General features: G+C 36.0%; 1 long non-coding RNA gene and 1 pseudogene across 1 annotated transcript; both read left to right on the forward strand.

Annotated features, from left to right (window-relative positions):
* Positions 1–520: 520 nt before the first annotated feature.
* LOC117199818 (uncharacterized) lies at positions 521–4,633 on the forward strand. Its single transcript, XR_004481145.2, has 3 exons — positions 521–1,081; positions 1,776–1,896; positions 3,362–4,633. It is a non-coding gene; the product is annotated as an uncharacterized LOC117199818 (long non-coding RNA).
* Positions 4,634–4,778: 145 nt separating this feature from the next.
* On the forward strand, positions 4,779–6,336 carry LOC101278869 (taste receptor type 2 member 7-like; annotated as a pseudogene).
* The last annotated feature ends 474 nt before the right edge of the window (positions 6,337–6,810 follow it).

A 6,810-nucleotide genomic window follows, 5' to 3' on the forward strand; every position in this document is an offset into this window, starting at 1 on the left:
CTGTCTTGATACCTTTTAATACATCATCTACAGATGGAGCTCAGAGTACACTGGAAATGTGGTGAGTTCACATGCTGATACCTGCTGAACTGCATAAAGGATATTATAGGTTTAGATTCTTATTTCTCAAGCTAAATGTGATGTTAACCTTAATCCAAAATGTGATGATTAGATGCAGACCTTTGCAAAGCTACAGATATGACAACAGGGATAATATTTAAGATGCCAACGACCATATAATTAATACAAATGATAGAGAATGAGACACTCACCATAGACTCTGCTTTCACTTTTATAGAATCCATGGTCATATTGAGTTACCTTTTTAACAGATATTCTTAAACTTCCTAGGAAAAATAGGCTCACTTTATAATTTGTCATATTTATTTTATTGGCTACTGCTAACTATTGACTGGTCATTGCATGTTAATTTGCAAGATTTACAGTGAATGGACATATACTCCTCTTCACTTAGAGACAGAACTCCTCTAGCATTAATACATAAACTCTGTCAAGAATTTCCCCCTCATTTTCCTCTACCTGTTACCAGTGATAGCCAAATGTTAGAGAATCAGAATATATGCACTTAAAAGAAGCAACACATATCTAGTCCAAATGAAAAATTCAATTCCAAAAATCCAGTATTCAAACTTTAGAATCAGCTGATTAACCTGTTTCCTAGAATCTATGTTACATTTCCAAGGGGCAGAATCAGCAGAATGTAAGTACACATATTACTGTACACACACACACACAAATGTACTATGCATGTAATCTTAGAAGAGGAAACATTTCTATTATATTCACTAGTTTTTGGATGTCACAGTCATACATATACTAGGTTGATATTTTGGGTTCAGAAGAAATAATGTCTCATAGAAGTGTTGACATTTTTATATGTGGATACCTTTTAGGGTAAAGCTCAATTTACACATGCTGCTTTGAACATAATCTGTTTTTCTGTTTTTTCTCTGAGTTAGCACAGACGGCCCACATGATCACATCCATATGTAAATCAAGGAAAGTTTGTGCTACTTTTTTGTTCACTGTGGATGGATTGCTTCATATGATCTTCTGAAAGGTTCGTATATCGCCAGTTCAATTCATTAGGAGTTCTTCTGAAATGTCAGTATCACTAAAATTGAGCACAGAGCTTTTTATTTTCTACAAATGTTGTCTCAAGGTAGCATCAGCTAGATCTCAGACAAGGAAAAATATTGTTTGATTAAGCTTTTGATATCGCTCATAAACAAAGGACATGAAAAAAAAAAAAACCCAAAGGACAGAAATTGATCTTGTATCATGGACAGCCTGAACTGTCATAGTAAAGCTAAAGAAGATAAATGATGGTGTTGGAGTTTTAACTCATTGCTGATTGGTTTCTAGCTGCTATAAATCTTTCCTTTTAAGAATTTATTCTTGGAAAGATCAGGAAAATAGTAACAAATATATCATTCTCCAACAAATTGCTACCTATTTTCGTTTGGAGTCCACAGTGCCTCCAGAAATATAAAGGTATAGAGGGGTCTTGTGTTGGAATAGGATCACTTTGTATGTGAAATAGATATTGAAAAAAATGGATATTGGAAAAAAAAACACTGAAGAAGGCACAGATCACTGTCAAAATGTCTAAACACTGTAAATGTTTACTTAAATGTATTGAAACAATTTGGTCTTCAAAATTGGCTAAATAATATCAGACTTTCATGATTTTTTTATTCTTATTATGTGTGTTCTGAACTATGATTTGGAGTTGTATTCTTTTTATATTTCAGAATAAGAAATTGCTCAGCTATGTAGAAAGTGTGACTAAGTGTGTCTGAAGTGTATCAGTTTGTGCATATGGAGATCAAAACATATTTCTACCTTTGTCATGCATTGTCTGGTTAAATTTAGGTAAGTTATCTAACACCTCAAGACATATTTTCCTATCTCTACAATAGAGATAATTCTATCTTCTAAAAATATTAGAAAATTTTAAGAAATTAAATGAGCTTTTTGAACTTGGTATTTTGGTAAAAGTGTATTATTTAATTACACCCCACTTACTTATAAATTATTTTATAATATCTCAGTTTGGGGGAATACATTTGTTTTTATTTCCACATTTTCTGCTGTGAGCTACTTTTCCTGATTACATGCATGTTACAAGGAATGTTATACATCTGAAGGTGGGCTACAGTCCATTTCAGGATGGAGATAGAAGGCATGTGTCTTACTTTTATTAGTACACCATTCTAATTACTTCTCTCTGACTCTTGGACTATAAGCCTTTCTTCTTTGGTCTGCTTCTGTTATGTAATGTAACATTTACTCAATTGCAATGAAAAAATTAAAATGTCCCTTTCCCAAATTTGCCTCTCTTCTATTTTCTTAGATACATATATGTCATATTCAACCAGTTCAGAGCAGTTATTTACATTTTGCAGCTTTATACAATTTTCAAAAGTGTTGCATCCTTAATTTCCTGTTGGTTTAAACTGCTCCATGGTACAATGAAAGCTGAATTTTAGTGATGTGGTAAAGGAGATAGTGAAGTCCTCAATTACACAGTCTCTTTGAGAAACTGAGCTCTCCTCTACCTCCTCATTCACTGATTGTCTGAGACACAAATTATAATTTGCACATGGAAAGACCTTCAAAGTAGAATTATAATAAACATTATGACTCAGCTGGGGTGGGAGAAGTTGAGAACAGTTGTCTCAAAAACAGGATATTAATCCAATATATTAATCAGTGGATCAAGAAATCTTATCCTGTGTCCTACATGGGACAAAGCTCATGCAAAGGCAGCTCAACTAATTCAAGGTTTTGGAAGAAACTTTCAAGATTTTGGCAGAAGATGAGTGAAAATGTTGACAAAATCAAAATTGTAGATAATTCATTTTTTCCTCTTCACTTGTTTTGCTTATGAGGAAACGTAAGATCAGAAAATTGATATGATCTATACAAGTTCTGCCAGTTTTTACTCATTTAAACCTTGAATAAGTCACTTAGTCTTTAGGATTCCAAAATATCCTTCTCTATAAAATGGGGATTTTTGTGATGGAATCTGATTCACTTTTTCTACCAGTAAGATTTTTATGAATCCTAAGAAATTCTATACCTTTCCAGAACTGAGTTGTGTCTCATTTTCCACATAAAAATTCAGTAACAATATTTACTGAATGCTTACTACTGTTTTATTTGCTGCTTGCTGTCTTAGTCCCATGACATCCAGATGTAGTCGGATATGATAACAATCCAGTTATCATGTCCTTTTAAATGCCATCACTCAATAAATATAACCCAGTCTCAGAGAGGTAATTTAGGACTCTAAGCTGTATACTGTACAAATCCCATTTCTTCTCCTTCACCCCAGGATCATGACACTGGTCTAGAGTCTGGAATTGAGATGAAGCTTCTTCACCTGTACCTAGAATTGGGAATAGACCCTGGAGGCGATGGGGCAAGGCAAATACCATTCACTTGACAAAGTCATGGTTTGTAGACAAGGAAGGTGGCAAGTCCAGGCACCAAAGGCAAACTGATGTACAGGTCACAAAACAAGCATTTTAGAAGAGATAGAGATGGGATAAATCTTGGATATCTGTGATGTATAGAAAATGGGTGGGAAGGTCACCTGATGGTAGCAGGGGAACGCTACACAGGTGGCACTGACATGTGCTTTCATGGGCTAGTAGGCTTTAAAAACCATGAATGGTGTGGACAGTGGGTGGCAAGTCCAGTTCTTTGCTTTTCTATTTTCTATACTTTTATAATCTTATTTCTTATTGAAAACATTTCAACTGTCTTATCGAAAATATTAACAGAATCAATATTTTCTTGCTGAGGTAAATAAAATAAGACATTTAATAGTATTAATTAGTAGTTACCATGTGTTGAGTGCTTAGTATGACCTAGTCACTGAACTAAACAGTTTGAGCACCATATATTAGTTATGAAGTAGTAATGATTTATTTACACCTTACATGTGATGTAACTAATTTTCGGCAAGGTTATATGAACATCTCTTTGCAATAAAGGGAGGAAAACCATTTTAACGCCTATGTAATTACACCCTCTGTTTGTGGTTTGAAGTTTCTGTACCATCTGCCTTTTGAAGGGATATTCTTCAGCATGAGCAGACATGATGTAAGCATGTGGATTGAATATGCACTACTTTTATCACTGGGGTTTGCTGACCCTTAGGTCAGAATTTTACCAAGAAGGCTGAAAATATGAGAGATCATTTAGGGTAATGAAGGATTATTATACCAAGTTAGGTTGCAGGCGCTTACCTGGTGGCGCAGTGATTAAGAATCCGCCTGCCAATGCAGGGGACACGGGTTCGAGCCCTGGTCCAGGAAGATCCCACATGCCGTGGAGCAACTAAGCCCGTGTGCCACAACTATTGAGCCTGCGTGCTACAACTACTGAAGCCCATGTGCCTAGAGCCTGTGCTCCGCAACGAAGCCTCGCAGTGAGAAGCCCGCGCACCGCAACGAAGAGTAGCCCCCGCTGCCACAATTAGAGAAAAGCCCTCACACAGCAATGAAGACCCAATGCAGCCAAAAATAAATAAATTAAATAAATTTTTAAAAAAAGTTAGGTCCCAGGAAATGATTTTCAAGTCTGGAGAAAAAAATTGTCTTTTATGGGGCTGGGGTGGGGGTGGAGGATCAGGAAGGATTCATTCAAAGTGTCTTGGAATGATTATTATGAGGGAAAAAAAGAAACAGTCACATCTGAGACTGGATACTTGTGCCAATAATAAGAAATAGCTGTCTGTCCCAAGAATGTGGCATTTGTCCTTAGGAGAAAACAAAAGACAGAAAGGAAATAGTAGTAACCTAAATAAAAAATATTTATAATCAGATGTTTGGCATAATTGAGTAAGCGTGAGAACTGAATAATGCCAATATGGCAGTTTTTACTGGGATGTAATTGGAAGACTTAACCATCATTCAGATCTTTGGATTTGCATTCCCTCAGTTTCAAATTCAGGGCACCAGATTTAAAAAGTACTCCCTCAGTTTTTCTTCCTTAAGGAAAAAGTCTAGTGGTAGACTCTACTTACGATCCAGAAGTTGGCAGAAGGTCAGATTTCTCAGTGCTGTATGTTTCTATCTGCAACATCATATGGAGGAGGTATTTGACACCATCTACAAGGAAAAGGTAAGATTTGTGGTAGGAAACATGGCCTCCTCTTTGTCAGCTCGTCTTCATGTTATCCTCATGTCAGCAGAATTTATCACAGGGATTACAGTAAATGGATTTCTTATAATCATCAACTGTAATGAATTGGTCAAAAGCAGAAAGCTGACACCAATGCATCTCCTTTTCATATGCATAGGGATGTCTAGATTTGGTTTGCAGATAGTGTTAATGGTAAAGTTTTTCTCATGTTCTTTCCACTCTTTTATAGAGTAAAAATTTATGGTACAGCGATGATTTTTTGGGGATGTTTTTCAGCTCTGTCAGTCTCTGGTTTGCCACCTGTCTCTCTGTATTTTACTGCCTCAAGATAACACACTTCACCCAGTACTGTTTTCTTTGGCTGAAATTCAGGATCTCAAAGTTAATGCCTTGACTGCTTCTGGGAAGCCTGCTGACCTCCGTGAGCATTGCAACTCTGTGTGTCAAGGTGGATTACCCTAAAAATGTGGATATTGATGTCCTCAGGGATGCCATGCTAAAGAGGACTAAACTCAAGACAAAGCAGATTAATGAAGTGCTTCTTGTCAGCTTGGCATTAATATTTCCTCTGGCCATATCTGTGAGGTGAACTGTTATGTTATTCATTTCTCTCTATAAACACGCTAATCGGATGCAAAATGGACCTCTTGGTTTTAGAAACGCCAGCACTGAAGCCCATATTAATACATTAAGATCAGTGATAACATTCTTTTGCTTCTTTATTTCTTATTTTGCTGCCTTCATGGCAAATATGACATTCAGTATTCCTTATGGGAGTCAGTGCTTCTTTGTGGTGAAGGACATAATGGCAGCATATATCCCTCTGGCCATTCGGTTATAATTATCTTGAGTAATTCTCAGTTCCAACAACCAGTCAGGAGACTTCTCTACCTCAGAAAGAATCAATGAAGGGGAGGATCAATGTAAAATATTTTGTACTTCCTTGTCATGGTTTCAATGGACTTGTGTTTTGTTTTTGTTTATTTATGTGTTTTGTGTGCTCTCTCTCTCCCCTGGAAGCACTAATTTTGATGTTGGATGGATAAGATATCTCTTTTTCCAGGACTTGTGTGCTTAAAAATATTATGACAGTAACACATATAGATAACTAGTACTTGCATTGGAGTGCCAGTTGTATTAGAAATTGGAAAAAAATACTAAGACTTCACTTGGCTGACCAAAGTAATTCTGTTATCTGTCTTCCCAGGTCATTGAGAATCTTCTGGTTTAGATGAGCAACATCACATTGATTTAGTCTAAGACTTGAAACAGTATAATAATTTGGCTATTTGATTGCACATAACTATTTTCCAAGGAGAGTCATTAGTGTAATTATTTTAAAATGCAAATTATATGTTGAAAGTGTATGTATGTCAGGGCAGTGTACTCAGATATACCGATTAAAGTCTTATTTTGCTAGATACACAGATTAAAATCTTATTTTGCTTTTGATTTTAGTTACTAGTTCAGGTTGGTAAATGATAAGGTGCAAATAGAGCTGGCATATAAATACACAATGTAGGGTCTCCATTTTTTTACGAGTTGAAGAAACATTTTTCAACCCCCTGAAGTGTGAAAGTCATACCGAAATAGGATGTGAGGGAGGTTGCTGACAATGGAGTCCCAGCAGGA

Source organism: Orcinus orca, chromosome 9, assembly GCF_937001465.1.
Source record: "Orcinus orca chromosome 9, mOrcOrc1.1, whole genome shotgun sequence".
NCBI classification, from domain to species: Eukaryota; Metazoa; Chordata; class Mammalia; order Artiodactyla; family Delphinidae; genus Orcinus; species Orcinus orca.